Here is a 9,599-nt window from a genome sequence, read left to right as displayed (position 1 = left end):
CCACTCTGCTCCCTGTCTCTGCGAGCCTGGTTTTTCTTTGTTTGTTTTAAGTTCCACATATAAGCGAGATCACACAGCGTTTGTCTTTCTCTGACTTACATCACAGAGCAAATGCCCTGAAGGTCCATCCATGTTGTCACAAAAGGCAGGATCCCCTGTCCCGTGGCCGAGCGATCCCCCACTGGACACACACATCGCAAGTGCACCCGGTCTCTGTATCCACTCATCCATCGTGTGCAAGGGGCCGCTCCCGCGTCTTGGCCGCAGTGGGCGAGGCTGCAGTGAATGTGGGGGTGCAAACATCTCTGGGACCCGGATTTCACTTCCTTGGGATACATGCCTAGGAGTGGAATTTCTGGATCATAGGTCAGTTCTATTTTAATTTTTTGAGGAAACCCCATATTGACACACCTTGCTGTGGTGATCGTTTTGCAGCAGATTCATATGTAAAATCAGTGCACCGTTTACCATAAGCTCATGCATATTATACATCAATTATGTCTCATATGGGACGCCCGGGTGGCTCAGCGGTTGAGCGCCCACCTTCGGCCCAGGGCATGACCCTGGGGTCCTGGGATCGAGTCCCGCATCGGGGTCCCTGCAGGGAGCCTGCTTCTCTCTCTGCCTGTGTCTCTGCCTCTCTGTGTGTGTCTCTCATGAATAAATTAAAATCTTTTTTTTTTTTTAAAGATTTTATTTATTTATTCATGATAGTCACAGAGAGAGAAAGAGAGAGAGAGGCAGAGACACAGGCAGAGGGAGAAGCAGGCTCCATGCACCGGGAGCCCGATGTGGGATTTGATCCCGGGTCTCCAGGATCACGCCCTGGGCCAAAGGCAGGCGCCAAACCACTGCGCCACCCAGGGATCCCTAAATTAAAATCTTTTTAAAAATTGTGTCTCATAAGGCAGGAGAAAGGCCAGCGGGGAATATAATTCCCCCCACAAGAAAGTGGTCTTGCCTTTCTGGACTGTCAGCCCACTGTGATTTCCCCGGGGCTACCCTAACTCGGGGTGTCCCCCAGCTGCTTTGCTGTGCAGACAGCACAAGAGATGGGTAAAAATGTAATTTAAAAATACCTAATAAGAGCAGTAAAGAAGAAATGCCCTGCACTGGGGAGAGGACGCCAAAGGGATGCAGGGGCCGGCCGACAGGGCTCCCGGTGGCCGGCGACGGTGGGGACAGCGGGGCAGCAGGACAAATCACATGGCATTTCATTACAACCCCGAGTGTAAATAAATACCCATGAATCCATGCTAACACAATTACATGATTGAATCAATCGATAAATAGGAAGAAGAGACAGATCTCTCAGGCAGAAACAGCCCGGATACTTTGTAGTTGCTTAACGCAGGCTTTGCAGAGCAACTTCCTTCCAAGGAGGACGGGGTGGATGGGGGGACGGAGCACAGGGTAGATGGGGTGGTTAGGGTGGATGGGGTGGACAGGGGGATGGGGTGGACAGGGTGGATGGATTGGATGGGGGACAGGGTAGACAGGGTGATGGGGGGACAGGGGGACGGGGGGGACAGGGGGACGGGGTAGATGGGGTGGATGGGGCACAGGGTAGATGGGGTGGTCGGGGTGGACGGGGGATGGGGGGACAGGGTGGACAAGGGGATGGGGTGGACGGGTGGACAAAGTGGACAAGGGAACGGGGTGGACGGAGGGATAGGGTGGATGGGGTGGATGGATTGGATGGAGGACAGGGTAGGTGGGGTGATGGGGGGATGGGGGGACGGGGTGGATGAGGGGATGGGGGGACGGGGTGGATGGGGTGGATAGGGGGATGGGGTGGACGGGCTGGATGGGGCACAGGGTAGATGCGGTGGTCAGGGTGGAGAGGAGGACAGAGGGACGGGGTGGACGGGGGGATGGAGTGATGGGGTGATGGGGGATAGGGTGGTCGGGGTGGATAGGGGGACAGGGTGGACAGGGGGATGGGGTGGACGGGGGATGGGGGGATGGGGTGGATGGGGTGGATGGGGCACAGGGTAGATGGGGTGGTCGGGGTGGACGGGGGGACAGGGTCGACAAGGGGATAGGGTGGACGGGTAGACAGAGTAGACGGGGTGGATGGGGTGGACAAGGTGGATGGGGGAACGGGGTGGATGGGGGATGGGGTGGATGGATTGGATGGGGGACAGGGTAGATGGGGTGATGGAGGATGGGGGTATGGGGGTACGGGGTGGACGGGGGTATGGCGTGGATGGATTGGACGGGGGACAGGGTAGACGGGGTGATGGGGGAGGGGGTGGAAGGGGGGACAAGGGGACAGGGTGGACCGGAGGACGGAGGGACAGGATGGATAGGGAGATAAGGGGATGGGGTAGCCGGGGGGAAGGGGCAGCAGGGGTATGTGACAGTCAGAAGCTGGCGTGCACATATGAGCCCCAAGATCAAGGTCAACGCCGAGATGGCGGGTCGTGTCGACACCCGTGCCCCTGACAGGACGTGATGGGGGCACTGCACCCCCAGAACCCATGACTTCAGTCTCCGCGGAGCCCTGCCGGGTTCCCGCCCAGGCCTCCTCAAAGTCGCCAAGGTGGGCAGAGGCACAAAGTACCAAAAGGAGCCGCAGGAACACGAGGACTGAACGCGACGGGCTGTCCCGGGTGGGGTCCTGGGAACGAAGGAGAAAACCAGGAAGCAGAAGGCACCAGGTGAAAACCAGGGAGATCTGAAGAAAATATGGATTTGGGCTCAAAATAAAAAAATATCTACTAGTAAAAAAATGAAATCGTCAAAAATAGGCGTTCAAGCTAGGGGAGAGTGGGTGCGGGGTATACGCCGACCGTGCGCTATCACTGGGATTTTCCCATAAACCTAGAACCTTCTAACATAAAAAAGCTGGTTTTTTAAAAGTAAGTGCAATTTTGGGGTGAACATCCCTGCAGAACCGGGCACCCTTCAAGGGCAGCCCCTGGCACCATCTTCACACCTTGGCAGCTGGGTGGGGCCCCGGGTGCCTGAGCCGCCCCTTCACGGCCCCGCAGAGCCTGCTCCCCTGTTAGGGCCATTTCCGGAAAGTGCTTCACGGGTCTTAGGGGAGGTGGAGGCACCACACGGAGCAGGAATCCGCGGTGGCCCAGGGCCTGCCCTGATGCCCGCACCTGTAAGCGCAGCTTGTCTAAATGCTCCACTTAACCCCCGGGACTGCCGGGTTGGGTAAAATAGTGAGGCCCAAGGGCATGCCGTTTGGAAGTAATTCACCTCAAATGTAAAGACACAAATGGCCCAAGAGTAAGAAGGTGGGAAAAACTACATGATATTAAATGGAGCAGATGTGTCGTTTTTAGGCAAAGCACATCCCATCGCCAAGTGTTACCAGGAAGAGCTATGGTCATTTTCTAATGATAGAAGGACCGATTTGTCAGGGGGACACGATGATCCTAAATGGTCACGTCCTTCAAGGCTGAATTTCAACACACTCACAGCCAAACCGGACAGACCTGCAGGATCAAGAGACAAACTCACAAGGTGCGCCGGGGGCCGCAGTGACGCAGTCTGTGTAATCCAGAGTAGAGAGAGGATCGCGGGGCACTGACAAGGGGGTGCTGTCCACGAAGTTGACAGAGCACCCCTCCCTCCCTCCCAACAGCAGTGGGGGTGCACACGTCTCCCTGGCACCCGAAACGCAGGCCACAAGAGACCACGTTCTGGGCCTGAAGCACGTCTCAGGTTCAAGCGCTCAGCTTAGGCCAGGCCTGAGCTCCCGTGATGTGGAATTACAGTAGAAATAAGGAGAAAATGGGGAAATGGGACTCAGCTGAGGGAGTTGTGGGGGGAGGGCAGGATTATCTCAGGAGACGCAGCAGAAACATTTGGAAAAGTTGGTATCTGTTTCTAATAAACCTCCCCCAAAAGCTACGCATGGAAGGGGACCTTGTAAGCTGGAAGGGCATCCGTGCGAATCCTCCAGCTGACATCACACGTCACCGGAAAAGGATGGACGGTCTCCCTTTCTAAATCAGAAATGAGGCAGGGGGACCCGCTCCCCACACTCCCATTCCACCCGGTCCTGGAGGTTCTGGCCCGTGAGGTCGGCTGCAAGACGAAATAAAAGTCATCCAGATGTGATTCTGTCTTTAATCACAGATGTTAGGAAATCTGATAAAATCAAGGAAAAAGTTGCTAGATGTAAAACTGGGTTCACCAAGGGCGCGGAATACGAGATCCACATAAAAACCGTGTGGGGTTCACACCACTGGAGCAGATCATCAGACCTCAAATAAAAGCGTTTAAAATAATACCCGAATTGCCTTACAAAATAGAGCCAGAGATACGATAAATATGAGGAAGACACGTACCCTGGAAACTATGAAATGTTGCTCAGAGAAATAAGTCATAGGGGGAGAGGCGTGCAGAGTCCGTGGGGCAGAAGACACGAAACTTATGGGATGTGAATTGTCTCCAGCCGATCTCCGCGTTACGTGGGATCGCAGCTAAAAACCCAGCAGTCTTCTTCGTGTAAGTTGACAAACTGATCCTAAGATTCCTGTGGAAATGCAAATGATTTAGGAAAGTCAAAACACTTTTTTTTTTTTTCAAAACAATGAAGTCGTGGAAAAACACCATCAGGTTTCCTGACTTCATATGCAATCAGGACAGTGCGCATCAAGGTGGATGAAGAGATCCGAGGGGCTGCACAGGGAGTCTAGGGTCGGCGCAGCGAACCCCGTCGGTGGATTTTGGACAAAGTTGCAGAAAACAGTGAGTGGAGAGGGGATAACCCTTCATGCAAACAGTGCCAGAATGACTGAATGTCCATATTCAGAAAGATTACATTTGTATCTATGACTCAGACCATGTACAAAAATTAACTCCAAATACATCATAGATGGAAACATAAAGCCTAACACTGTAAAACTTTTAGGAGAGGGACACTTGGGGGGCTCAGTAGTTGAGCATCTGCCTTCAGCTCAGGTCATGACCCTGGGGTCCTGGGATCGAGTCCCGTATCCGGTTCTCTGCAGGGAGCCTGCTTCTCCCTCTGCCTGTGTCTCTGCCTCTCTCTGTGTCTCTCATGGATAATAAATAAAATCTTAAAAAAATTCTAGAAGAAAACACACCTGAAAAAATAATGGTTTGGGGCTCGGTGGAGATGGCTTAACTATAACAGCAGAAGACGTAACAGTCATCAGAACTAAAAGCCCCTGCTGTTCAGATGACCTTATTGGGAAAAAGAAAAGATAAGCCATAGCCTGGGAGAGAGTATTTGCAAATTACACGTCTGATTTAAAAAACAAACAAAACAAAACAAAACCTCGTATCTATAATATATACGGAACTCTCAAATATCAAAAAAATCAACAACCACATAAAAAATATCGGGGGCACATCACCATAGAAGCGTCCACTTGCACCGAGGCAAGGAAGCCCAGGAAAAGGTTCTGACATTGTGAGTCATCAGGGAAGGGCAAATTAAAACCTCCTAAGATACCACTCCCCGGTTAGGATAACGGCGATAAAGAAGGCAGCGTGCCAAGGCGCGGGGAGAAGATGGAGCGAGCGGGACGCTCACCCGCTGCCGGTGCAGATATAAAATGTGAAAATCATGCTGGAAAACGGTTTGACCCTCTCATAGAAAACTAAGGGTATGGCTCCGATATGATCCAGACACGTTCCAGGCTGGTATCTGTGCACGAGACACGGAGGCACGAGCCCACGTGCACAGACGTCGGCCGGGATGCACGTAGCAGCTGTATTTGCACAAATCCAAACCATAAACAACCCATGTGCACATCAGCCGGCGAAGTCACGAAAAGCCCGCAGTAGCCGTGCTGTGGGTCCACCTTTGGCAGGAGCGAAAAATGAACAATTTACTGATATGTACGGTAACAGGGATGACCCTCAAGAAAATTAAACTGGCAAGTGCCCCCCTCAGTGTACTTGGTGGGATGAGCACTGGGTATTATGCTATATGTTGGCAAATAGAACTCCAATAAAAAAATTTTAAAAATTAAAAATAAATTAAAAATAAATTAAAAAAAAGAAAATTAAACTGGGTGAGACAAGCCAGATATAAAAGGAGACGGTGCTGTACGATTCCATGCTTATAGGCTTGTGGGAAATGCAAATAAATGCACAGTGATAAAAGGAACCAGAGGTTGGCCAGGAGCTGGAGGCGGCAGGGAGGTGCAAGTGGAAGGGTTACGGAGGCCCCTGGGAACATTCCGGGACGCTCATTATCTTTACCTCGGTGATGTTTTCAGGGGCACATGCAGACATCAAACCGTCAGATGTCCCACTTCAAATATGTATCGTTAATCATATGCCAATTATGTCTCCTGCGTCAGTTTGCTGTTTGCCTCCACTTGGCTGGGCCATGGTACCTGGTTGCTTAGCTAAACATCAGGCCAGATGTGACTGTAAAAAGATTATTTATTTAGATGTGATTAGCATTTGAATCAGCCGACTTTGAGTAAAGCAGATTGCCCTCCATAATGTGGATGGGCCTCGTCCAATCAGTTGAAGGCCTTAAAAGAAAACAGACTGAGGTTCCTGAGGGGGAATGGATTCTGCTTCCAGAGCTCAGAAAGCAACTTTTTGCTCGGTCCTTAGCCTGTCGGCCTTCCTGGAAAATTCTGGAATTGCCGGGCCACCCCCATGACTGCACAAGCCAGTCCCTTCAAGTGATTTTCTCTCTCTCTCTTTCCCCGCTATTGGTTCTGTTTCTCTGGAGAACTCTGCTAACGCAGCTCCGTAAAGCTGTAAGGAATATCAAAGTTTCAAAGCAAGATGAGAACCCTCCCCCAGATCGCACTGACAACATATTAAAATTAAATAAGTCTGCAAAAGGCAAACTTGGCACACGGGGCCTGCCGCAAAGACAGTTTGCTGATGACGTGGGACAGAACCAAAAGGTTGTCGACACCTGTCGTCTTATTTCTGCTCTCTTCAAATTTCCGAAAAGTTTAAAAGGAATTGACTTCCAACCTGCAAAGTTCTGAATAACCAAGAATAAGGAGGCAAAGCCGCGAGGAGAAAACTCAGCAGAGGTTGAAGACGCGAATGCAACGTACACACAGAAATCGTAACGGACGTGAGGTCACGGGCCGCAGACGGAAAGACAGTAACGGTGTTTGTCACTGGAGCAGCTGGCCGTGGCTCTCGTGTCGGGGATGATGCCTGGGCTAGTGGTGGTCACCTGTAGCATTGCTCCCAGGAGCCCTTGGGATTCATGTGAACAGTAATTAAATCAATGTTTACCTTAATTAATGTAAATTAATGTCACGTTTTCTGGACACTGACTTGGCAAATGTAGAGGAAGGCCTCAAAGTTGTGTTCTTGTTTGGACCCAAGCATTCTAGGTTGTCTTACAAATAGGCACAGCCACAGAAAACAAGGGAAGGATATGCGTTCGCTGCTGGAACGTTTGAAAGAGCAGAACTCTAGGAAACAGTCTAGGAAACCCCCAAATAAAATATGGATTAAATAAGGGGTGGTGTTTATGCACGATGGAATTTCCCACCACCGTGAGAACGGTGTTCCGGAACATGTCCTAGCGGGAAATAACGCTCGTCACATCGGAAAGGACTCTGTTCACGACAGACCTGCAGTGCGATGAGCAGAGAAAACGAGCAACGTTACCAAAAGAAACGCTCAGAGTGGGTCACTGCGAGGGTGGAGCGGAGCCACGTTTCCTTTCTCTGTCTCATCCGCCCATTTTACAGAACTGTCTTTAAACAAACACAGGTCAGTAGCTTCGGAGGGCGCTGTGTGGAGCCGGGCACCTAGGCAGCGGTGTCCAGTGCTCTGTCGTCCTAGGAAAAGCACTTGGAATGGTGCCTGGAACATACTATGGAACAGAAAAATATGACTTATCATTGTTGACACCCAGGGGATGAAATGGGTAATCACTCCTAAAAATAACGCCAGGATTTCATCTACCGACTCTGTGAACATCTACCGGCTGTTTTAGGGGCTGAATTTCATCCAGGCCCCTCTTTCCTCATGGGGCTTGCAGTCCTTGGTCCGCACCTCCTGAGCTGCTGCCCCATCACGGCTCCCACCTGATGGGAGAAGAGAAGTGGCTGGCCTCGGACCCCATCGTCTGTCCCCGCACCTGGCCCCACCTGGCCCCACCTGGTCAGGGCCTATCTCCCCCAGGGCTTCTACACCTGCTGCCGACTCCCCGAGCTTGTCCATCCCTCAGCACTCAGGGGTGGCTCTGCAGAGTGCACGTTGCATGCGTGTGGCAGGTGGTAGGCCCTCAAAGGAAAACCCACAACTATTTCCACAGGACAGTCTACCAGGCACAGGACAGTCCACCCCCTTAGCGGCCGACCGTCCCCAGACCGCTGTATCTCCTCCCCAGAAACATGCCTACCTTTCCATAAAATATGCTTCCCTCCCCGTTGCCCCAGTGGGCGTCCCCCAAGTTGAATAAACATCCACCTTGAAATGCCCCGGTCAGCCTGGCACCCCATGACTAAAGTGACAAATGTCCCACAGCCAGTTCAGAGGGGTGGGGGACAGGAACCACACCCCGCATCCCTGTGTTTGGAAGCAGAGCGACAGTGGAGGGACAATGTCCCCGCGTGTCCCGTGGAGGGGACGTTGCCCTTCCCTGCCCAGACCTGGAGTGAGCACCCCGGTCATCTGCCCTTGGGCGCCACCCATCCCCCAGGGGCAGCACCACATTTCTGGGGCTCTCGGGGCCACCTGAGCCATCGGGAGGCAGGACGCCCCCCTCTGTGGGCCAGGCCGTGGCTTGGGGGGAGGGGAGACCCAGGACCTGCCCAAGGCTGCAGGACCACATCCTCCATTAGCGAGGCGGGCAGCGAGGGTGGACACGGAGTCTCCGGTCAACTTACTCGGTTTCAGAACTCTCCGTTCCGGCCAGTCCCCAGCACCAGCCAGTCAATAACAACACTCGGTCACTTGGCAGCGCTTTGGGATCTGGAGCTGCGCTTTTGGTTTCCTAGCAACGGAACTCAGCGCTCTGCTCAGCCCCCACCCTCCGTTCCCATCGTGGTCTCTCCCCAGGCCCGGAGCCACCAGCACCTGGCCTGACTCTGGGCTGCGTCCCACATCCTGGCTGTGCCTTGTCATGACTCTGGCCTCCCCTGGTCAGGAGCCTGCACTCACGTCCCGTTGCCCCGGCCCTGTCCGGCTCGCTGGCTTCCAGACTCTCCAGCACCCTCAGATTTCAAGCTATAGGCAGCACGGGCTCTGCTCCCTTTCCTCTTCCTCTTGGGATCATAGGTGTCAGCGGCAGCCGCCAGGAACTTGGTCAACACCTGCCACATTCACGACGTACGTGCTCCTGTCTGACAAAGATTCTGTGCTTGGCCAAACTCTGGTCAGGCTCCCGACCCTTCTCCGAGGCACACCTGTGCACCTCCTTGTATGATCCGGTTTCAGCAAGAACCTGCTAAGTCAGTTCAACCAGAGCCCCCCATGCTCCATATGTGCCCAGGCGCCCCATCCTCCACTGGGGTCTTGTCACCTGGCCGGCCTTTAGCCGCAATCCTGCCCCATCCCCACGACACTTCCTCTCACCAATTTTCCTCTCACTGCCCCACCTGCCCCTCATCTAGAAACCCCCACTGGCCCACGCTCTGGTCCCGGTGGTGCCCAGCCCCTTTGCATCA

At 53.0% G+C, this 9,599-nt stretch overlaps 1 long non-coding RNA gene across 1 annotated transcript; it reads right to left on the bottom strand.

Moving 5' to 3' along the window:
- Window positions 1-4,138: 4,138 nt before the first annotated feature.
- LOC140642177 (uncharacterized) lies at window positions 4,139-8,917 on the bottom strand. The gene is made up of 3 exons (XR_012038709.1): window positions 8,820-8,917; window positions 6,199-6,369; window positions 4,139-4,498 (listed from the first exon to the last, which is right to left on the bottom strand). It is a non-coding gene; the product is annotated as an uncharacterized lncRNA (long non-coding RNA).
- Between the last annotated feature and the right edge of the window lie 682 nt (window positions 8,918-9,599).

Source organism: Canis lupus, chromosome 11 (genome assembly GCF_048164855.1).
Source record: "Canis lupus baileyi chromosome 11, mCanLup2.hap1, whole genome shotgun sequence".
Classification (NCBI taxonomy): Eukaryota; Metazoa; Chordata; class Mammalia; order Carnivora; family Canidae; genus Canis; species Canis lupus.
Note: the sequence above shows the minus strand (reverse complement) of the source record. Positions and strands in the feature narration are given on the sequence as shown.